At 44.2% G+C, this 25,137-nt stretch overlaps 1 protein-coding gene across 5 annotated transcripts in view; it reads left to right on the top strand.

Moving 5' to 3' along the window:
• The window catches only part of LOC129711145 (phospholipid-transporting ATPase IC-like), a 108,238-nt gene that overhangs the window by 15,527 nt on the left and 67,574 nt on the right, over positions 1–25,137 (top strand). Inside the window, exon 1 of one of the 5 annotated variants that reach the window (XM_055658578.1) lies at positions 753–996. The exons of 3 other annotated variants lie outside the window; for them this stretch is intronic. The gene's annotated coding sequence lies outside the window, so the exon portion shown is untranslated. Of the gene's footprint in view, positions 1–752; positions 997–22,681; positions 22,918–25,137 lie in introns of those variants that run through there. One more of the 5 variants, XM_055658580.1, reaches the window with a different exon arrangement.

Genomic DNA, 25,137 nt, shown 5'->3' on the forward strand with positions numbered 1-25,137 from the left:
TGACGGCGCTGAGTTACTCCAGCACTTTGTGTCTTTCTTTTGCAAACCAGCATCTGCAGTTCCTTGTTTCTCAGTTATGCAACGGTGCTGTTTAACCCTCTGTGCTCCCCCAGTCCAAGTTAAAGACTCTCGCAGATAGACACAGGGTGCTGGAGTAACGCAGCATCTCTGGAGAGAAGGAACGGGTGACTTCAGTCTGAAGAAGGGTCTCGACCCGAAACGTCACCCATTCCTTCTCTCCGGGGATGCTGGCTGAGTTACTCCAGCCTTTTGTGTCTATCTTCGGTGTAAACCAGCATCTGCAGTCCATTCCCTACACTTGAAGTGTCTCGCCACGGGCTCTCCGCGCAGAGAGCAGTTGCATTAACAGACAATCTGTGCTAGCTTGCCTGTGTAATTGGGACGGGCTACATACTCCTCGCTGCCCCTCTCTCTCTCTCTCTCTCTCTCCCTCTCCCTCTCCCCCCCCCCCCCCCCCCCCGCCCCCCCCCCCCCCCCCCCCCCCCCCCCCCCCCCCCCCCCTCTCCCCCCCCCCCTCTCCTCCCCCCCCCCTCCTCCCCCCCCCACCCCCCTCTCTCTCCCCTCTCCCCCCCCCCCCCCCACCCACCTCTCTCTCTCCCCCCCCCTCCCCCTCCTCCTCTCTCCCTCCCTCTCTCCAACTCTCCCTCCCGTTCTCTCCTTCTCTCTCCCTCCCCCTCTCTCTTCTCCCCCTCCCCCCCACCCATAGACTAACAGGAGGCGGAAGACGAGGGCTGATTCTGGTGATAGAGAAGGGTCTCAACCCGAAACGCCCCCCGTTCCTTCTCTCCAGAGATGCTGCCTGTCCCGCTGAGTTACTCCAGCTTTCTGTGTCCATCTTCGGTGTAAAGCTGCATCTGCAGTCGCTTCCGACACAACTAACTCTGGTGTGTGTGTGTCTGTTCAATCGACCGGGCCAGTGCTTTGCTTCGGCTGGAGTTTGCTTTGGTGCTGCCCGGATCCCACGCCGACGGTCAAGTAAGTCGCTGCTTCGTTTCCTACAAACTCAGTGCCTGCACAGTTGCGGCAGTGTTGTACTGCTGCAAGTAAGAATTTCATTGTTTCTATCTGGGACATATGACAGCAAAACTCTCTTGCTTGAGTCTTGACTCTCGGACGGTGACAGTTTTGTTACAGCACCTAAGCAGGCCATTCGGCCCATTGAGCTCATTCTATGAAATGCAGCCACTCCCATGTAACATAGGACACAGGACAGTGTGTAGGAAGGAACTGTGACCAGTCTGAAGAAGGTCATCCATTCCTTCTCTCCAGAGATGCTGCCTGTCCCGCTGTGTTACTGCTGCTTTTTGTAACTATCTTTAGACATAGAACAGTATTGCACATACCAGGCCCTTTGGCCCACAATGTCCGTGCTGTTAATGTTGCCACATTAAATTAATTTATATGCCCAGCTAAAATCCTCTTAAATGCATATCCAGGGAACTGCAGATGCTGGTTTACAAAAAAAGACACAAAGTACTGGAGTAACTAGGGTGGCACGGTAACGCAGCAGTAGTTGCACTTCAAAGGCCTGGGTTCGATCCTGACTATGGGTGCTCTCTGTACGGAGTTTGTACGTTCTCCTCGTGACCCTGCATGTGTTTTCTCCGGGTGCTCTGGTTTCCTCCAACACTACAAAGACGTACAGATTTGTAGGTTAATTGGCTTGGTATAATCGTAATTTGTCGTGTGTGTGTGTGTGTTGGAATAGAATAAGTGTGCGAGGATTGCTGGTCAACGCAGACTTGATGGGCGAAAGAGCCTGTTTCCGCGCTGTATCTCTAAACTGAATTGAACTCAGCTGGTTAGGCAGCAACTCTGAAGAGTGTGGATAGACAAAGTTTCGGGTCGGGATCCTTCTTCAGACTGATTATGGTGGGGGCAGAAAGTTAGAAGAGAGGTGGGGGTGCCCCGCATCCCTTCCACTTATATCCCTTCCTCTAGCTTCACATTTAAAGCCTTGTCTATCCTTTAGTTGAGTTTAATATGGTCACGTACCAAGGTACAGTGAAAAGCGTTTGTTTGCATGCTATCCAGTCAAAGAAAATACTACCCAAGAATACAATCAATCCGTCCACAGTGTGCAGATAAAGGGCACAACATTTAGTGCTAGATCTTGTATTTATATCTCTGGCCTTTGTCCAACCATCTACTCAACTAAACCCCTCCTCAACTGTATCCACCTATCACTTGCAAGACTTTGTCCCGCCCACACCTCTTTTCCAGCTTTCTCCCACCCGATTACAATCAGTCTGAAGAAGAGTCCTGACCTGCAGTGTTGCCTATCCATGTTCTCCAGAGAGGCTGCCTGACCCGCTGAGTTACTCCAGCACTGTGTGCCTTTTTTTTGCCTTTTGAAAAGCATACATACAAGGGGAAGAAGCTGTTCAGGAATCTTATGGTATGTACAGTCAAGCTTTTGTATCTTGTGATTGGCGGGAGAAAGGAGCAAGGAGAATAACCGGAGTGCGAGTGTTTTTTTTAGTTTAGAGATACAGCGCGGAAACATGCCCTTCGGCCCATCGAGTCCGCTCCGACCAGCGATCCCCGCACACCTACAACCCACACATTAGGGACAATTTACACTTATACCAAGCCAATTAACCTACAAACCTGTGCGTCGTTGGAGTGTGGGTAGGAATCCGGAGAACCCGGAGAAAACCCACGCAGGTCACGGGGAGAACGTATAGACTCCGTACAGACAGCACCCATAAATCTGGATCGAACCCGGGTATCTGGCACTGTAAGGCAACAACTCTATCGCTGTGCCACTGTGCCTCTCAGTGCCTCTCTTGCTTATATTGGCTACTTTCCCAAGTAAGAGTGAAGTGTAGATGGAGTCAATGGTTTTGATGGGACGGTCTGTGAGATGGACTGGACTGCATCAACCACTCTTGAGTTTGAATTGAGTTTGAGTTTAGTTTATAGTCACGTATACAGTGAAAACCTTTTGGTGCGTGCTAACCAGTCAGCGGAAAGACAATACCATTACAATCGATCAATCCACAGCGTATAGATACATGATAAAGGGAATAATGTGAATAACGTTATGCAAGATAAAGCCAGTAAAATCCTATCAAAGATAGTCCGAGGGTCTCTAACGAGGTAGATAGTTCAGTACTGTTCTCTAGTTGTTGGGAGGATGGTTCAGCTTTGTTTATTTTAGTTTAGAAATACTGTGTGGAAACAGGTCCTTCGGCCCACGGAGTCCGTGCTGACCAACGATCCCCGCACATTAACATTAGCCCACACTAGGGACAATTTATACATTTACACCAAGCCAATTAACCGACAATCCTGTACGTCTTTGGAGTGTGGGAGGAAACTGAAGTTCGCGGAGAAAACCCGCACAGGTCAGGGGGAGAACGTACAAACACCGTACAGACAAGCACCCGTAGCCAGGATCGAACCCGGATCTCTGGCGCTGTGAGCGCTGTAAGGCAGCAACTGTACTGCGCCACCGTGCTGCCCCTGCCTGATATCAGCTGGGAATAAACTGTCCCAAAACCTGGAGGTGTGCGTTTTCACACTTCCATACCTTTTGCCCGATGGGAGAGGGGAGAGAAAGGAGCGACACTCTGCGATATCCCGTGGTGTTGGGCACAGCAATTACCATGCTAAGCTGTGATACAGTCAAGCGTATAGAGAGTAGAGCAGGGAACTGAGTATACAGCCTTGAGGTGCTTCCATGTTAATGGTTGTCAGGGAGCAAGTGTTATTGGCAATTTGTACTTGTGCCTAATCTCTGATTCCTATCAGCCCACCAGTCTACATTCCGTGCGAACCTGTTATCCTTATGAGATTTTATTTTCTACAATATCCACGAGGGTCCTGGAGTTGTACAGCACAGAAACGTGCACTTGCTTTGTCTATGACTGATGTTAACTAAGCTAAATGGCTCCAGCTTTCTGAATCTCTTTCTGATCAATGTAGTTGCATGTGTTATTTTCCAATCTAATTAAACTTTTGCTGTAACCAGACACTGTGGAAAATCAAAACCAACTCATTAACTGTGCATAGACTTGGCCACTTTTTAAAGACCATCAAGAAGACCATGTTGTTGAGAACGAAGGGGATCTGGCGGGGGGGCATCCAAGAGCAAAGGGGGGAACTCAACAGGCTCATGGGCACTGCCTGTTTTGGAATTCTTTGCCACAGGTGTCCCTGAGAGGCCAAGGCAGAGATGGATAGATTCTTGATTACTGCAGGTGTCAGAGGTTATGGGGAGAAGCCAGAAGAATGGGGTTCAGAGGGAGAGACAGATCAGCCATGATTGAATGGCGGAATAGACTTGATGGGCCGAATGGCCTAAATCAACTCCTATTCCTTATGACTTTATGACCTTATAAACTCCTCAAATCATCACCAATGCAATGGTGGATGTTTAAAATTTTGATATAAAGTGCAATAGAGCAGACTAAAGTTATAGCTTCTGGGGTTTACAACAACAGTGTATAGGTTATTTAGAATGGGTGTCAGGAGAGATTAAATCCATCCTAAAGCTACCTTCCCAATCTACATCTACACTTCATGCTGCTTCAGGAAAGCAGCCAACATATTCAAACCAATTTTCACATCTCCCCCCCATCCTGTTCGGCAGAAGATACAAAAGCTTGAAAGCACGTACCACCAGAGCCAGGAACAGCTTCTTCCCCTCAGTTATTAGATTATGGAACGGATCTCTGAAGAAAGGTCTCATCCCGAAACGTCGGCCATTCTTTCTCTCCAGAGATGCTGCCTCACCCACTGAGTTACTCCAGAATTTTGTGTCTGCCTTCTCATAAATAAAAAATGTATTCCCGATCTTCCAATCTACTGCACTGTGGCACATGCACTTTTTTTTAACTGCACTTTCTCCACCCCTGTGAGACAATGTCCTGAACTCTGTCTACTTTGACTTTGCACGACCCGTTAGACTTGAGTACGGTTTGATTGTACCCAGGTATGGTATAATTTGCCTGGAGAGCGCACAAATTAAGTTTTTATCTGTATGTTGGTACATCATATGAATAACACAGTATCAATATTTGGCATAGGAAGCTGTGATAAGATTTTTAGATTTTGTGACGATGCCTTGTTCCCACTGCTGTAATTTCCACAGTTGCATAAGAAATTCTGTACTTGACAAGGTTGGCATTGGGAAACATAAAGCAGGGAATTACTGGCAAATCGCGTCAGCAACAACTAATAATGTGCATTCATACAGCGTGGTTGAGGGCACTTCACTGAATTAAATTCCTGATTTGTTTTAAATGGCTTCATAGTCATAGAGTCTCACAGCATAGAGAAAATGTAAAAACATAAAGTGCTGGAAGAAATCAGTGGGCCAGGCAGCATCTAGGGTGGGAATAGACAGATGATGTTTTGGGTTGGCACCCTTCTTTGGATTCTGAAGAAGGGTCCCGACGCAAAATTACATCTGTCCATTCCCTCCACAGATGCTGACTGACCCGCTGAGTTCCTCCAGCACTTTGTATTTTGCTCAGGATTCCAGTATCTGCAGTTCCTCGTATCCACAGAAAACCGACCCTTCAGCATACCATGACTATGCATGTAGGGGGGTGGCACAGTGGCGCAGCGGTAAGGTTGCTGTCTTAAAGCGCCAGAGATCTGGGTTTGATCCCGACTACGGGTGCTGTCTGTACAGAGTTTGTACGTTCTCCCCGTGACCGCGTGGGTTTTCTCTGAGATCTTCGGTTTCCACCAACAGTCCAAAGACGTACAAGCTTGTTGCTTAATTGGCTTGGTATCAATGTAAAATTGTCCCTAGTGTGTGTTAATGTGCCGGGTGGGGGGGAGGGGTCGCTGGTCGTTGCGGACTCGGTGGGCCGAAGGGCCTGTATCTGCACTGTATCTCTAAACTAAACTAAACTTAGTCTGTAATTACTTACAAAAAGCATTATTTAAAAATGAATACATTTTCATTGCAGGATTTCCATGGCTTCTTTGCAATTGCAAATGTTCATTGGCATGTGAGGGCCATACAAAATCCATGGGCTGGATACATGTGGCTCTCTCTGCACCCACAGTGTTTTTATTAATTCTTCCTAATTTACAACATTATCCAAACACTTCATTCAGAAATAGATGTTTCAATGTTAAATTTACATTCACATGTTACCCTTGCTAACAGATTGTAACAAGCCTCCCCCGGTCACTCCCTCTTCTCCCTTCTCTCATCAGACAAGAGGTACAGAAGTTTGTAAACGCATACATAGGGTCGTACAGCGTGAAAACAGGTCATTCGGCCCAACTTGCCAACACCGACCAATATACCCCATCTAAACTAGTCCCACCTGCCTGCTTTTGGCCCATATCCCTCTCAACCTACCCTGTCCACACAACTGTCTAAATGTTGCGATGATACCTGCCACCACTACCTCCTCCAACAGCTTGTTCCAAACAGCCACCACCCTTTGTGTAAAAAAAGTTATCCTCAGGTTCCCATTAAATCTTCCCCCCCTCTCACCTTAAACCTATGATCTCTGGTTCTTGATTCCCCTACTCTGGGCAAAAGACTCGGTGCGTCTACCCGATCAATTCCTCTCATGATTTTGTACCCTAACTGTAAAATCACCCCTCATCCTCCAGCGTTCCATGAAACTGTAACATGACCTCCCAACTTCGACCTCCTATCCATATCTCCAGACTTAGGGACCGTTTCTTCCCAGCCCTGACCTTCCATCTACTTCATTGAAGACCTTTAATCAGACGTTATCTGACTTTAGCTTGCACTAAATGCTGTACCCTTTATCCTTTATCTGTACACTGGGGACGGCTTGATTGTTATAGGTGGACACAAAATGCTGGAGTAATGTGGGACAGGCAGCATTTCTGGAGAGAAGGAATGGGTGATGTTTCGGGTCAAGACTTTTTTTCAGCTTGCTTGTTATCACATATTGTCTTTTCTTTGACTGAATAGCACGCAATCAAAAAGCTTTTCATTATACCCCGATACGCATTATACCCCATTAATAAACGCAACTAAACTTTATCAAGTTTAGCAGGGGAAAGTTAACAACTTATATGAGGCATGGATTGATCTCCTTGAATATAATCATTAACTCGTATCTCTAAGATGAGGGTCAAAGCATATCAGTTTTATGTTTCTGCAATAAACTTTCAATGAACTAATGCTTGTTTATTTTTATTTTGTATTGCTTTTCTATGTATGATGAGCTAGCTAAAATTTTCCACCACAGCCTAATCACGTAATACTTAATGTTTGAAAGGCTTGTCCAAGGATTGAATGTGCATCAAATGGAATTCTGTAAGTTATAGACACAGTGGCACAGCTGGTTGAGCTGCTGCCTCACGGAGTCAGAGACTCGGGTTCGATCCTGACCTTGGTTGCTGCCTGTGTGGAGTTTGCACATTTGCCCTGTGGCTGTGTGGTGTTCGCCAGGTACTCTGGTTTCCTCCCACGTCCCAAGGACGTGTGTGTTTGTGAGCTAATTGGCCTCTGTAAATTGCCCCTAGTGTGTGGGAAGTGAGATAACATAGAACTCGGATAAATGGGTGATCGATGGTTCTAGTGTAATCAGTGGGCCAAAGGGCTTGTCTCCATGCTGTATTTTTCAGTCAATATACAACACTGAAGCAAGCCATTTAGCCCAACCATTTTGTGGTGATGTTTATGTCCATTCTAGCTTTAAGTGTATCTGCATTGTTTTCTGCTTGTAGATTTGAATTCCACATTCAGGAAAAATACATTTCTTCTAAATCCCCTATGAGATTTTTGTTCACGATCTTACATAGTCGTCTTCTTTGTATTCAATCTTTCAAAACCCTTCATTAATTTGTGCAGAACAAAAAGCAAGGCAATATTCACGTCATAGACTCACACGGCATGGAAACCGATCCTTTGGCCAAATCCATCCCATGTTGTCCTGGATGCCCCACCTAAGCTGGTCTGATTTGTCACCTATCCAGTTTTCCAGGCACGCTGCCTGACTTGCTGAATTGCTCCAGCATTTTGTGTCTTCCTTTGAGGGTCCCGACCCGAAACATGTTCTCCAGGTATGCTCCTTGATCCGCTGAGTTACTCCAGCATTTTAGTGTATTTCCTTGGTAAACAAGCATCTGCAGTTCTTTGTTTCTACATGTCATTTACCTCAGTTTGTCCCATATTCCTCTAAACCTTTCTAATCCATGTAACCATCCTTTAATTGTTGGTATTGTATCTGCCTCAACTATTTCCTCTAATGACCGTTATTTATTTTAGTGACATTGAGTAAAGTGTTAATGTGCATGTTTTACAGACTGCAACATAGATAAATGATGTTTGGCCCATCTGATCAATGATAATTCCTTATCCCATCAGTGCTATTCCTGCCTTCCCTTACTTCTCTGCACTCCAGCATCTACTTCCCTGTCTGTCGAGTGCCCTCTGGTTTCTTTACCACTTATCTACACTGAGGGGAAGTTTACAGTTTACAGTAATGGTTGTAGACCTAAGCATTTGGTTTTGATCCATGCAGTTATAGGGAGAGGCTGCAAATCACACGCGCAACACTCCTGAGGTCAGACACAAAGTGCTGCAGATGCTGGCTTACAGAATAAGGCACAAAGTCCTGACGTAACTTAGAGGGGCCAGGCAGCACCTCTGGAGGACATGAAAGGGTGGGAACCCTTCTTCAGACTGATTGTATTAAGGGAGAGAAAGCTGTAAGAGAGATGGGACAGGACAAAACCTGGTAAGTGAGAGGTGGATACAGGTGAAGGGGGTGGGGGTGTTGATTGGAAGATGGTTGGGCCAGTGCCAGAGATGAGAAGACAAAAGGCTGTGAGATAAGGAAGAGTGAGAGAAGATGCGTGGACGTCGTGGATTGTTAGGCTGCATGATCTTGCATGTCTTTGCAAACTGGAAGAGGCGGTCATTTCGGTGGCAAAAACAGGAAAGCGGACTCTTATCTAAATGGTTGCAGATTAGGAAAAGGGGAGATGCAACGAGACCTGGGTGTCATGGTACACCAGTCATTGAAAGTAGGAATGCAGGTGCAGCAGGCAGTGAAGAAAGCAAATGGTATGTTAGCTTTCATAGCAAAAGAATTTGAGTATAAGAGCGGGGAGGTTCTATTGCAGTTGTACAGGGTCTTGGTGAGACCACACCTGGAGTATTGCGTACAGTTTTGGTCTCCCAATCTGAGGAAAGACGTTCTTGCCATAGAGGGAGTACAGAGAAGGTTCACCAGACTGATTCCTGGGATGGCAGGACTTTCATATGAAGAAAGACTGGATAGACTCGGCTTGTACACGCTAGAATTCAGAAGATTGAGGGGGGATCTTATAGAAACTTACAAAATTCTTAAGAGGTTGGACAGGCTAGATGCAGGAAGATTATTCCCGATGTTGGGGAAGTCCAGAACTAGGGGTCACAGTTTAAGAATGAGAGGGAAGTCTTTTGAGGACCGAGATGAGAACACAGAGAGTGGTGAATCTGTGGAATTCTCTGCCACAGAAGGTAGTTGAGGCCAGTTCATTGGCTATAGTTAAGAGGGAGTTAGATGTGGCCCTTGTGGCTAAAGGGATCAGGGGGTATGGAGAGAAGGCAGGGATGGGATACTGAGTTAGATGATCAGCCATGATCATAACGAATGGCGGTGCAGGCTCGAAGGGCCAAATGGCCTACTCCTGCACCTATTTTCTATGTCTATTTCCTGGAGTTCACCATGATTATAATGGGTTAATCAGCCGGTATTATGACTGCTCCCATGACTTGCATTTTTCAATAATTTGGCAACAGGAGCAAGACCTAAATGCCAGTAACGAAAAAAAAAGTGCAAAAAGAAACCTGGCTTGCTTTGATAGGCAGGATCTCAGATTGGACCTTGTGGAAACCTGAACTGCAGTCCCATTCTTTCCTGTAATGCTTGACAAAGTAATGAACCTTCCTGTGTAAAAGGAAGCAATGAGCCTCTGGGCTTACATAACCTTGCAACAGAATACATTCCAGCAGCCATTACAACCAATAATATCAACAAAATAGATATCTGAAGAGACGGATCGATTTCATGTTCGTTTAGTTTAGGGATGGAAAGAGAGCCTTTGGTCCACTGAGTCCACGCCGACCATCGATCACCCGTACACTACTTCAATATTGTCCCACTTTCGCATCCTACGTACAAGGGGCCATTTTAACCTACAAACCAATTAACCACAAACCTGCACATCCTTGGAATGTGGGGGGAAACCAAAACACCCATAGAAAACCCACGCGATCACAGGGAGTACGTACAAACTCCGCAGAGACAACACCCATAGTCGGGATCAAACCCTGGTCTCGAGCAGCAGCTCTAACATTCTAATTGCAGCTCTGGTTATAAAATGACCCTATTTTCTGCTTAACTTCCAACATGGAAATGGAAATCGTAGTCATGCATCACAGAAGCAGTCCTTTTGGCCCAACTTGTTCATGCCGACCAATATGCCCTATCTACACTGCCCGCATTTGGTCCATATTCAGTGATTAGGTCCCAGGTGAATGATATGGTTTCTGTGAACAAATAGATAGGTTGGATAGAAAAAGCCTTGCCCTTCAGCTATGTTTAGTTCTGATTTTATTTCCAGTTACATGGTTCTCAATCTCCGCTCTGTACTCCGTCTTGCCTTTATTCGATATCCGGCCCACCACCGTGGTGCCATCTGCGAACTTGTACATTGAGTCCGATTGGCATTTGGCTACAGTCACGACTGTATAAGGGGTATAGTAGGAGGCTGAGAACTCATCCTTGCGGGCGACTAGTGCTGAGGATTATCGTAGAGGATGATTTGTCACAGATCCCCACTGATTGTGGTCTGTTGGTCAGGATGTTGTAGATCCAGATGCAGAGGGGAGTGCTGACTCCCACGTTCCATGAGTTTGCAGATGAGCTTGGTTGAGATGATGGTATTGAAAATAGAGCTCTAGTCTGAGTAGGAGTCTAAAGTAGGTGTCCTTCTTATCCAGATGTTCCAGGGATGAGTGTAGGGCCAGGGAGAAGGCATTAGCCCTGGACCTGTTATGGCAGTAAGTGAATTGCAGTGGATCAAAGCTCGCTGGGTAGGCTGGTTGGAGTTAACACGATCCATAACCAGCACTTCATGATGGTGGATGTCAAAGCCATTGAGAATAAAGAGTTTTTGCATGGTTTTTGTTTTGTATATATATTTAATTACAAACTAAGTTTATGTTTGAAAAAAAGTTATATTTTACGCTAATTTTAAATTGCTCAACCTCTTAAAGCCTTCAAAATACTATAGCAGACAATGGTAAACGGAAGCACATATTTTTGGGCTTTCTCCAGAAATACATTGTGCAATCATATCTGTAAAACACAGCAGTGATCAGAGGGTTATTTAAACAACTATGTGGCTGACAAGAAAACTTTGTTGAGATTGAGAAAGTCCCAGGAACTGAGTTTTTTTCGTTTATTTAGTTTAGAGATACAGCGCAGAAAAAGGCCCACCAGTGCGCGCCGACCAACGACCCCCGCATTTTAACACTCTCCTACTACACACACTAGGGACAATTTTCACATTTACCAAGCCAATTTACCTACATACCTGTACGTCTTTGGAGTGTGGGGGGAAACTGGAGCACCCAGAGAAAACCCACGTGGTCACAGAGAGAGCATACAAACTCCATATATACAGTACCCGTGGTCAGGATCGAACCCGGGACTCTGGCGCTGTAAGGAAGCAACTCTACCGCTGCGCCACCGTGCTGCTCCTGACATTATCTACATTATCCCACTTTCTCGTCCATCCCCACATACAAAAAACAATTTTAAAAAGGACAGTTAAACTACAAGCCCACAAGTCTTTGGGATGTTGGAGGAAGATAAGACATTTCAATGTGAAATTTATATTTAGCTTTTATCCATGTTGACAGTTTTAACATTCCATGTTTTAAGTTAGCAGGGAAATTTGACAACTTAATTATATGAAGTATGCATTTATTTCTCTGGACGTAACCCTTCATTTCTGCCTCTTAAATGAGAATCAAAGCATGACAATTGTTTTGTTTACACAATCAACTTTCAATGATCTAACCCTTGTTTATTTTTATTTGTATTACTTCTCTCTTTTTGTTGATGATTTATGATGAGCTGTCTAAAATTTTCCATCAAAGTCTGATTACATAATACTGTTGGAAAGACTAGACTGAAGTTTTTAAAGTGGATTAAATAGAATTATGTAATAGTATATAGGCACGGTGGCATAGCTGGTAGTGCTACTGCCTCACAGTGCCAGAGACCCGGGTTCGATCCTGATCTCAGGCGCTGTCTGTGTGGAGTTTGCACGTTCTCCCTGTGAACGTGAGGGTTTCTGATGGTACTGCAGTTTCCTCCCACATCCCAAAGATGTGCGTGTTTGTAATTGATAGCTGTAAAATTGCCCCTAATGTGGAGGGACTGGATGGGAATGTGGGATAGCATAGAACTAGTGTTCAATGGTGGACGTGGGTTAGGTGTTTCCATGCTGTATCTCTGAACGAAACTTAACTGAGGCTGCACACAGAGAGTACAGCCAGCCCATCTTTTCAGATAGCATGATAAATGAATTGATAAATCTGTCAAAATGGTTTAATTTTTCAAAACATTTTATGTTGGCTTTGCAGTTTTTTGATTAGAAACTTAAAACGTAAATTTAAAATCAAATCACATCCCAAAGACATGCGAGCTTGTAGGTTAGTTGTAAATTGTTCCTAATGTGTTGCAAGTGGACACGTAAGTGGGAAAACAGAGTGAATGGTTTGATGCAAATGTGGGATAACAGTATGATGGTTGGCACGGACTGGGTTGGCACGGGTCTCTCTCCACACTATATCTTTCAATCAATATCATTGGAGACCTTCGAACAATCTTTAATCTGACTTTTCTAGACTTTATCTTGCACTAAACGTTGTGCCCTTTATCCTGTATCTGTGCCCTGTGGACAGCTTGATTGTAATCATGTTTAGTCATTTTGGTGACTGGTTGGCACACAACAAAATGCTTTTCATTGTACCACGATACACATGACAATAATGAACTAAATTAAACTAAACTGACACTGATACAGGCCATTCAGCCGACCACTGTGTGCTGATGTTTATGCCCATTTGTATTTGCTGCATGAGGGAGTGAATTTCCTCATTTTGGAGAAATGTCTTCTTAACAGGCGGCACAGTGGTGCAGCGGTAGAGCTGCTGCCTCACAGCGCCAGAGACCCAAGTTCGATCCTGACTACGGCTGCGGTCTGTATGGAGTTTGCAGATTCTCCCCATGACCTGTGTGGGTTTTCTGTGGGCGCTCCGGTTTCCTCCCACACTCCACAGGCGTACAGGTTTGTAGGTTAATTGGCTTGGTAAAATTGTAAATTATCCCCACTGTTAGTGTGCAGGGATCGCTGGTCAGCGCGGACTGGGTGGGCCAGAAGGAGATTTAGAGATACAACGTACATCTCTAAAGTCTTTAAAACTCCTGACTAACTTTTAGTTGACGCTCATATTGACTGTCTTTGTCTTTGCTCTTGCCTACAAGAAGAAACATTCTCTCTGTACATTCACTCTATCAAAACCGTTCATCATTTTAAAGAGTTCTTTTCGGTCACCAACCTTCCATTCTTGAGGGAAGATGCGCTCACTTTGTTCATCTAACATTCGTCTTGTCTGTCCTCTTTTCACCTTGGGCAGTGTTTCTATATTCTTTCTAAAATATAACAACCTGAACTCTATGGAACGATCCATGTGTTGTGTACCAAAGGTTTGACACAGGTTTAGTATAAGGTCAGATGTAATAGGAGCAGACCTAGGCCATTCGGCCCTTCAAGTTTACTCTACCATTCAATCATGGTTGATCTATCGCTCCCTCCTAACATTCTCCTGCCTTCGCCTCATAACCTCTGACACCCGTAATAATCAAGAATCTATCCTTCTCTGCCTTAAATATATCCACTAACTTGGCCTCCACTGCCTTCTGTGGCAAATAATTCCACAGATTCACCACCCTCTGACTAAAGAAATTCTTCATCTCCCTCTTAAAACCCCTGACACCCATAACTTTCTTCTTTTCAAATATTATGTTTCTCCAGCAATAAATCCTTGGGCAGGATTCACTTTATGGCTTTGCTAACCTTGGGTGTAACTTTTTGAGATTGCTATATTTGTGCTCCGAGATGTCTTGTGTTATTTTACCTCACTTAGACTTGCTGGTAAAATATACAACCTTGTATTTGTCTGCATTGTAATTCACTTGCCAAGTCAATCCAGGTAAACATGAGTTTGTATATTTTGGTAGCAAGTTAATGTATGTTCTCCTGTGACACGTTAGATTCAGTCTGTGGCCGTAAAGACACAAATAAAGAAAACATAGTTGGAGATTCACAGAATCGGATACAGGAGAGGAAGAGGGAAACAGAATTGGTTTCAATTTAAGGGAGGAACTGCAAGGAACTGCAGATGCTGATTTACAAAAACAAAAAAACACAAAGTGCTGGAGTAACTGAGCGGGTCAGGCAAGGTGGTGGGTGCCTGGAACCCGCAGCTGGGGGTAGTAGTGGAGGCATATACGATAGTGGCATTCAAGGGCTCATGGATATGCAGGGAATGGAGTGATATGCACCATGTGCAAGTCAAGTCAAGTCAAGTTTATTTGTCACATACACATACAAGATGTGCAGTGAAATGAAAGGCAGAGGAGATTATTTTAACGGCAATACGTTTGGTGTGGACATTGTGGGCTGAAGGTCGTATACCTGTGCTGTAGTGTTCCGTGTTCTGTGACTTTATCCATTCCTAACTCGTTAAAGCTTCTTGTTAAAGCATCTTGGGTTTGATAAAGATGCTTGGCAGTATTGCTTTCACTGGCAGTCAGGTGAGTTATACCAGAACTCGAATAAAGCAACTGATGGGGAATGTAGAGGTGGGAGGAACATGGAGGGTGGGGGAGAAGGGAGGGGAATCCCGTTTAGGTGCCAAGCTATTATGTTCTTTACAACACAGCCTGAAATGTGATGGAAGTAACTTTCAATAGGGAATTGGATCTATAGTTAAAAAATGCAGTAAAACGTGGAGAAGTGGGGATCGGGCAGCTCAGCTAGTAGAGCTGATGCCTCAGAGCACAAGGTGCTGGTAAGGCCGCATTTGGAATATTGTGAGCAATTTTGGGCACCATATCTGAGGAAGGATGTGCTGGCTCTGGAGAGGGTCCAGAGGAGGTTTACAAGAATGATCCTAGGAATTAGTAGGTTAACCTATGATGAGCATTTGTTGGCATGTTCAAGCATGCGCGGTTTGGTTCGTGTAAATTGCCCTCAGGGTGTCGGTGAGTGCTGGTATCTGGGCCGAGCTGACGAGAAGGTGGGAGAATAAAAAATGTGACGAACACAGGATTAGTGTTAATGGGCGAATGTTGGACATGATGGGCTGTATTTTGTGCTGTATTTTTCACGATTCAGTGAATGGCCCTTTAAAAGGGTTAGCAGAGACAAAGACAAAATGATCTCCTCTATATTGTACAGCTCTAGGTTCTGTGATAAATCACGAGCTTCTTTGTGTTTTTTTATTAGTTTAGTTTAGTGATGCACCGCAGGAAACAGGCCATTCGGCCTACCTAGTCCGCGCAGACCAGCGACCCCCGTAAACTAGCACTATCCTAAACACTAGTGACAATTTACAATATCACCAAGGCCAGTTAGCCTGCAAACCTGTACGTGGTTGGAGTGTGGGAGAAAACCAGAACACCTGGAGAAATCCCACACGGTCACAGGGAGAACATACAAACTCCATACAGACAGCGCCCCTCGTCACTATCAAACCCGGGTCTCTGGCACCAACTCTACCATTGAATATCAATGGTTGTTGATATTCCAATAAAATAAAGATTAATCTGATTATCATTGGAGTTCACCTTTGTTTGGGTATTAACAATAATTAAGATGTACAGATGGTGCTAAACTGCTGAGAAAACATTTTGATTATTAGAGCATAGCTTGTTTGCTTTGTATTCTATAATGGAACAAAAAGAAAAAGGCAATTCAAGTTTTGATAAGCACAGTTACAATAATATCCCATATTTTTATATGACGAAGTGTACATTTATGCTTCAATGGGGAGAAGATTTATTCTGAACTCTCTGACAGAATAGATCTATTAAAAAAAAAGGAGGAAATTATTCTGGGAATTCTTGCACAACGTTCTTAGAAATGAGTTGCAAGTTGAAAATTGCACAATATTGCTGCAAAGGCCTCTTAATGTGAACGGTGACGACAGCACAAGGTCACAAAGCTTTGGAAGATTAGGAAGTGATTCATTACTTTGCAGGAGTGTGGAGTAAAATCAAGGAATGGTATCACCGTTGAATTTTCCAAATTTAGGCGACTAACCAACAACAACCCTTCCCCCTTCACCCATCCCCTTCCAACTTCCTCCGACTTCACATTTTGTGCCTCTTCTCTACTTATCTAGAGGGCACAGCATTGATGGGAGAGGGGGAAAGTTTAAATGAGATGTGCAGTGCAAATGTTTTTTACACACAGAGAATGGAGGTTGCTGGAAAGCGCTGCCAGGGGTGGTGGTGGAGGCAGGCATGAGAGGATTAGACCGGGTGGAGTGCACAAAATCTTGAGAGGAATAGATCAGGTACAGTAGATGCACAGAATCTCTTGCCCAGAGATTGGGAATCGAGAGCCAAAAGGATTGGGAATCAAGAGCCAAAGGACATATGTTTAAGGTGAGGGTGGGGGATTTAATAGGAGCCGGTGGGGTAAGTTTTTCATGCAGTGGGTGGTAGGTGTATGGAACGAGGTGCCGGAGGAGGTTGTTGAGGCAGCTACTATCACTATACGTTTAAGAACCATTTAGACGTGTACGTGGATACATGAAACATTTTGTGTTTCATGCTTTTTGTGTTTCCCTGACTGTTGGCAGATCAATTTCCCTCCGGGCATAAATAAAGTTCTATCGTATCATTTTGTATCATATGGATAGGACAGGTTTAGCGGGATATGGACCAAACGCAGGCAGGCGAGACTAGTGTAGATGGGACATGTGTGGGCAAGTTGGTCCAGAAGGGCATGTTTCCACACGGTAAGACTCTATGACTCTAGATAGTGGCATTTAAGACTTTTAGAGGCTTTTAGATAGGAGGATGGATATACAAGGAATGGATGGATATGGATCACATGTGGGCAGAGGAGATTAGTTTAACTTGGCATCATGTTCAGCTCAGATATTGTGGGCAGGAGGACCTGTACCTGTGCTGTACTGTTCTATGATGTTATTGTTTTGGGTTGGTCAGAGCAAAGTAAATAATTAAAAGCAACATAGAGATGTGAACTGATGCTTCATCCAACATTTGAAGAATACGCCAGCACTTCTAACAAAGTAGGTTTTAGAAACTTGCCATAGAATGGTGATAGTCAATAGGGGGTCCATAACATGGTTCCCGAATTGGAGAAAGATTAGATAAAATTGGGTTAGAAATAAGAAGTTGTGCAGAAGATAGTTTATTACTTTTTTTATTCCGTTGTCTGTGCCGACAATCACCAGTCGGCTTCAGGAGCTGGTTGTGGCTTTTGTTAGGAGAAATATACCACGCCCTTATATACTGAGTTTAATATTCAAATTATGATGTGGAATTTCTCAGAGAAAAAATGAAAGAATAAATCATAGAATCACACGGGGCAGAAACAGGACTTTCGGCCCACAGTGTCTATGCTGAACATGATACTGAGTTAAACTATGCCTTCTGCCTGCACACGATCCATTCCCTGCATATCCACGTGCCGATCCAAAAGCCTCTTAAACGCCACTATCATATCTGCCTCCACCACCCTTTGCAACGCATTCTAGGCACCCACCACCTTCTGTGTAAAATAAAAACACTTGGCCCACACATCTTGTCTAAATTTTGCTCCACACACCGTAAAAATGTGTGTGGCCAGTCTTTGACATTTCCACCCTGGGGAAAAGGGTCTGACTGTCGACCTGAAGTGTTGATTGTAGCCAATAAAAGGATAAACGTCACAAGGACTATTGTAGGGTTTGCATTGACTAGTTTTCGAAGGGTACACTGTGCTGGAATAACTCAGTGGGTCGGGCATCATCTCTGTAGAACATGGATAGGTGACATTTCAGGTCGGGACCCTGGTTTTCTGACTTTATGCACTGCTGCTATAACACAGGGCCAAAAATGTATTAAAGATTTATTGCTTAAGCATTGTTATCCTCAAAACCGACCATTCCAAATTACTTTTTAACAAGCAACACAATTTTCACTTTCCTGGCCCATCTCACACTATATTTGTCCTTTTATTATTCATGAGTATTTCAGTGCGATAGATAATCTCCAGTGAGTTTTCATCTTCACCAGGTGGGCAATAAATTGGTGGAAATTAGTTTCACACCATCACATAAGCCATCTGATTAGTTAGTATCCCTCTGATTTAAAAGGCGTGTTGCTCACATGAATGTTCACTGTCTGAATGATAAAAGGAATTATTTCTTCACTTGAAGAAAGACTAAATGTATGCATTGGATGAAGCAGGGCTGTAGAGATTGAGCACAGATGTACTTTGAGTCATTCGTTCATTTCATTTTTTATTTTATTTATTTTTATTTTTTTTAATTAAAAAAAAATATATATTTATTAGTACAATAATGTGGCACCTTTTTTCAGGTGCCAAACATATATTGGCATGTTACATTTTATGTACAGCTTCATTTTATTTTAAATGAAAGAGAGAAAGAGAGACTAGATAATAGAGAATAGAAAAACATGTGATATATAGTGTGTGAAAAAGAAAAAGGGAGAGAGAGAGAGAAAGTGCGGAAAAGGTAAAAAAAAAGAAAAGAGAGAGAAAGAGAAAGTGTAGAAAGTAGGAGATAAGTATTTATATTCTTCATTCGTTCATTTTAAAGGGTGCGATGTAAAGTCAATAAATAAGAGGGGAGATATTTAGGTTCATGGTTGAGGAATTTGCAAAGATTTGGAAGAAGGATGCAGGAGTTCATATTGAATAGGCCTTACGTCTACAATTTCAGGAATATTGTCCATGATAAGTTAATGGACAACTGGCTTTTATGGCAATTGGTGTAGAATATAAAACTTGAGATACATACAATATATCAAAAGGAGCCGAGGGAGTGGGTTAGAGATAAAGATTGGGCAAGCTAGGACTTTATTCCTTGTCGTGTAGGAGATAGAGGTGTGAACTTATAGAGGTGTTTAAAATCGCAAGGGGGCATAGGTTGGGTGAATGCGCAGGGCAATTTTCCCAGGATTGGGGAACAGACACTGAAGGGCATAAATTTAAGGTGAGAGGGTAAAGATTTGATAGGAACCCGACGGGCAACTTCATCACGCAGAGGGTGGTGGTTACATGGAATGAGTTGCCAGTAAGTAGTTGAGGCAGGTAGTGTAACAAATCCAAAAGTCACAGTATATTACAGCACTGAGAAATGTCCTTTGGCTCAATACATTTGGTCAGTAATTATTTTTTTTTTTTTAAACATTGTTTGAAACTTAATGAGTTTTTCTATTTCCATGGCTTCTTCACAATTTCCAATTGTGTTCTTGAATCACACAAAAGCTATTATTTACTTGGATGTGCCTCTATGTATCCTCGGTAAAACATTTTTTTCCATGGCTCTCCCTAATTCAAAATGTTATCCAAAATATCTTCATGCAATGTTTTAAAAGCATTAGGCAAATTGGAGATCCAAGTTCCACAAATTCCATAAATTCTCCTCCGAGAACATTGTTCTGCTCCAGAAGCAAGTATTGAACGGGGAAACTGAAAAGTCAGCAAACGAATGTTGTTTTAAGAGTTTTGGCTGAAAGGATTTGAGATGTGATTTAGGATGGAAAGATGACCTGCACTTGGCGAGATTCCAGACTCAATCTGGAGTCTAAGTGAAAAGTTGAGGTTGATCCAGAGTGATCCAGAACTGGCACAATGGCCCAACTGGTGGGGTTACTGACTGGCAACCCGTGTTCAATTCCAACCTCTGGTGCTGTCTGCGTGGAATTTTTATGTTCTCCCCGTGATTTGTGGGTTCACCTCCACTTCTTGGCGCTCTCTGTTTTTTTTCTCTCTCACTTTCCAAATCGTGTTGGTTGGGGGTCTTAATTGGCCCCTTGTAAATTACCCCCTGTCAGGGGATAGAACCTGCGAGATGTCGATGAGAATGTGGGGAGAATAGAATGGGATGAGTGTAGAACGTAGAACATAGAACGTGGAACATAGAACTGTACAGCACCAGAAGAGCCAACGGTATTAATTGTCGTGCGTACCGAAATAGAACAGACATTCTTGCTTGCAGCGGGATAACAGGTCTGTAACCACAGCACTCAATAGATAACAATAGGTGCAGGAGTAGGCCATTCAGCCCTTTGAGCCACTGTGATCATGGCTGATCATCCACAATCAGTACCCAGTTCCTGCCTTCTCCCCATATCACTTGACTCTGCTGTCTTTGAGATCTCTATCTAACTCTCTTGAAAGCGTCCAGAGAATTGGTCTCCACTGCCTTCTGAGGCAGAGAATTCCACAGATTGAGAACTCTCTGGGTGAAAAGGTTTTTCCTCATCTCCGTTCTAAATGGCCTACCTCTTATTCTTAAACTGTGGCCGCTGGTTCTGGACTCCCTCAACATCAGGAACGTGTTTCCTTCCTCTATCATGTCCAATCCCATAATAATCGGATATGTTTCAATAAGATATCCTCTCATCCTTCTAAATTCCAGTGTATACAAGCCCAGTCGCTCCATTCTTTCAACATATGACAGTCCCGCTATCCTGGAAATTAACCTTGTGAACCCATGCTTCACTCCCTCAATAGCAAGAATGTCCTTCCTTAAATTTGGACACCAACACTGCACACAATACAGGTGTGGGATCACTAGGGCCCTGTACAACTGTAGAAGGACCTCTTTGCTCCTATACTCAATTCCTCTTCTTATGCAGGCCAACATGTCATTAGCTTTCTTCACTGCCTGCTATACCTGCATGCTTACTTTCAGTGACTGATGAACAAGGACATCCAGATCTCATTGCACTTCCCCTTTTCCTAACTTGACACCATTCAGATATTGCCTTCCTGTTCTTGCCACCAAAGTGGATAACCTCACACTTATCGACATTAAACTGCATCTGCCATGCATCGACCCACTCACCCAACCTGTCCAAGTCACCCTGCATTCTCATAGCATCCTCCTCACAGTTCACACTGCCACCTAGCTTTGTGTCATCTGCAAATTTTCTAATGTTACTCTTAATCCCTTCATCTAAATCAATAATGTATATTGTAAATAGCTGTGGTCCCAGCACCGAGCCTTGTGGTACCCAACTAGTCACAGCCTGCCATTCTGAAAGCGACCCGTTAATCTCTACTCTTTGTTTCCCGTCTACCAATCAATTTTCTATCCATGTCAGTATCCTACCTCCAATACCATGTGCTCTAATTTTGACCATTAATCTCCAATGTGGGACCTTAAAACATAATAAACAATTAGAAAAAAAAATTACGTTAATAAATAAAAACAGGCTCATTGGCCTACAATATCTGTGCTGAACATGATGCCAAAATCAACTTTTATCTGCCTGCACATAATCCATATCCCTCCATTCCCTGCATATCCTTATACCTATCTCAAATGCTACAATCGTATCTGCCTCAACCATCGTCCTGCAGCATGTTCCAGGCACTCACATCCCTCTGTGTTTAAAAGAAATGTTGTCCCACACATTTCCTTTAAATTGTGTCTCTCTTACCTGAAAGTTTTGCCCCCTTGTATAGTTTCTTCCATCCCGGGGAGAAGGTTCTGACTGTCTACCCTATCTGTGCCTCTCATAATTTGATATACTTTTATCAGGTTTCCCCTCAACCTCCGGCATTCCAAAGAAAACAATCCAAGTCTGTAGCTAAGGTAGACAAAAAATGGTGGAGAAACTCAGTGGGTGAGGCAGCATCTATGGAGGGAAGGAATAGGTGACGTTTCGGGTCAAGACCCTTCTTCAGACTGATGTGGAGGTGTGGGGGGGGGGGAGAAGAAAGGAAGAGGAGGAGACAGTAAGCTGTGGGAGAGCTGGGAAGGAGAGGGGAAGGAGGGAGAAAGCAAGGACTACCTGAAATTTGAGAAGTCAATGTTCATACCGCTGGGGTGTAAACTACCCAAGAGAAATATGAGGTGCTGCTCCCCCAATTTGCAGTGGAACTCACTCTGGCCATGGAGGAGGCCCAGGACAGAAAGGTCAGATTCGGAATGGGAGGGGGAGTTGAAGTGCTGGGCACCGGGAGATCAGGGTGGTTAGTGCAAACCGAGCGGAGGTGTTGGGCAAAGTGATTGCCAAGCCTGCGCTTGGTCTCACCGATGTAGAGCAGCTGACACCTAGAGCAGCGGATGCAATAGATGCGGTTGGAGGAGGTGCAGGTGAACCTCTGCCGCACCTGGAAAGACTGCTTGGGTCCTTGGATGGAGTAAAGAGGCAAGTGTAGCATTTCCTGCGGTTGCAAGGGAAAGTGCCAGGGGAAGGGGTGGTTTTTGGTGGGAAGGGATGAATTGACCAGGGAGTTACGGAGGGAAATGCTACACCAGTCGCTTTACCTTCCCCCTTGAATCCATCCAAGGACCATCACAACTCTACCGCTGTGCCACCGTGCCACCCAACTTTCAACATTAATGAAATGGGGTTGATCCGTTCACTGTTCTGCCACAGATTTTGAGGTCAGGGAGATGCAAAGCTTGGTGCTGTCTTAAGGAAGTTGTCCTGCTAATCCTTGGGCAAAAACCTCAGGCTGAAACCTTCAAGATTCCTGTTGCGAGACTGCAAATATGACTTACATAAGACAGTCCTGACCAGACACACCCACAGAATTGGGCAGGACTGCCACTGGATGAGACGTGCCTGGACTCAGCCAGAACTGCCTAGAGAGGTGAGTCGTTTTTAAATGATCTAACAGCCCTGCTGTATCTTTTAACGTAAAATGGACTGATTGAGAAAAACAGTAGAAAAGAAAGTTTGAAGTGCAGGGTCTCAACCATCCGTTTGACCTTCAAAGATGCCATTTGACCTGAGTTCTTCCAGGGGTTATTTTATTTTGGTTTGCTCCACCAATTAGTTGTAAACACCTTTCAAAGACACAAAACGCTGGAGTGACTCAGCGTGCAAGGCACCATGTCTGGAGAACATTGATAGGTGACGTTTCGGGTCAGGACCCTTCTTCAGACTGATTGCAGGAGGGAGGGGGCGCGTTAAAAACATCTGGAGGAGAGGAAAGGAGAGGCAGGGCAAAGCCTGATTAGTAATAGGTGATGGGCAGATGGTTGGACAAAGGCTAGAGATTAAAAAGAAAGCAGCAGTGAGCCCAAAATGATAAATTGTTGCGAATTGTGAAGCTTGAGGATGGAAAGGTTGTGAATTGTGAAGCTGGAGGAAGGAATATAGGGGGAGGGGGAGGAGAGAAACTGGTGCAAGGTCAGCCAGGGTTCAGGGAAGAAGAGTGGGGAGGTGAGGTGGGGGAAAAGATAGGGGAGGGGGTTTGGAGTGAAACAGGAGGGGGAAGAGAGGTGTTTGTAGTAGCTACCTAAAATTGGAAACGTTAAAATCGGAGAAGTAATATCTTTTGTCTGTAATCTACAGATCTAAGTGTGAATGTTACACATACTCATACTTACTTTATTAGTCACGTATGTTTTGCAAGGAATTTGATTACAAGTTTGATAACAAACTTGAGTCTCTCTCTAAAATACAAAGCTGATATTGTGTATGACTACATGGCCTCATGATATGTCATCAGTGCTTAAAATTAAGTACTGTAACACATCGTTCAATAGACAATAGGTGCAGGAGTAAGCAATTCGGCCCTTCGAGCCAGCACCGCCATTCAATGTGATCATGGCTGATCATCCCCAATCAGTACCCCGTTCCTGCCATCTCCCCATATCCCCTGACTCTGATTTCTTTAAGAGCCCTATCTAGCTCTCTCTTGAAAGTATCCAGAGAACCGGCCTTCTGAGGCAGAAAATTCCACAGACTCTGTGTGAAAAAGTGTTTCCTCATCTCCGTTCTGAATGGCTTACCCCTTATTCTTAAACAGTGGCCCCTGGTTCTGGACTCCCACAACATCGGGAACATGTTTCCTGTCCCGCTGAGTTACTCCAGCTTTTTGTGCCATTGGTTTGTGCTAAGGTAGCCTCTGTTTATTATATTAAGAACCAGCATGTTTTTGTTATGGTTCTTCTTCTGTCTCTTTACTGCAAAGATATTCAACATCACATAAACATTTACACAGAGGACACATCACGGTCCGAGTTCTCCACACGGATTTTTCATTTTCATTTTTGATGTATGTACTTCTCTTTTAAAGCATGCTGCTGGGCATCTGGTGACTTTTTTTTAGTTTAGAGATAAAGCACGTTAACAGGCCCTTTGGCCCACTGAGTCTGCGCCGACCAGCGATGCCCCGCACATCTGCACACTAGGGACAATTTTTACAATTTAGCCAAGCCAATTAACCTACAAACCTGTACGTCTTTGGAGCGTGGCAGGAACCCGGAGAGAACCCACGCAGGTCACAGGGAGAAGGTAGAAACTTGGTTCAGACAAGCACCCTTAGTCAGGGTTGAACCTGGGTCTCTGGCGCTGTAAGGCAGCAGCTCAACCACTGCGCCACCGATTGGCTTCAGAATTGACCATCCAAGCTTTGGGAGTTAATGAGTGATTGTTTCTGAATCTTGGAGCCACACGTTCTCCGGGAAAGTTTCCAGTGATGTGTGAAGACATGGCTGGCCTCTCTATCGATGTGCGAGTATTATCCATGAGCTGTGTTGGAGTGAGGAAACAAGTTGAATGAAATGGCACCTAATGCACTTAATACGTATGTAAAGATAACAGTTAATACATCAGTGCAAGGAAGTAAACATTTATAGTTCTTCGCATGTCAGAAGAACAAAGGACAAGCACATTACGGGGACTAAGTGCTGGAGGAACATAGCAGGTCAGGCTGTAACTGTGGAGGGAACAGACAGATGACATTTTTAGGTCAGTACCCCTCTTCAAAGAAGGGTCCCGACTCAAAGCGTTGTCTGCTTATTTTCTCCAGAGATGGAGCGCGACCTGCTGAGTTCCTCCAGCGCTTTGTGTTTTGCTGTAG

The sequence above is a fragment of the Leucoraja erinacea genome, chromosome 29, assembly GCF_028641065.1.
Source record: "Leucoraja erinacea ecotype New England chromosome 29, Leri_hhj_1, whole genome shotgun sequence".
Classification (NCBI taxonomy): domain Eukaryota; kingdom Metazoa; phylum Chordata; class Chondrichthyes; order Rajiformes; family Rajidae; genus Leucoraja; species Leucoraja erinaceus.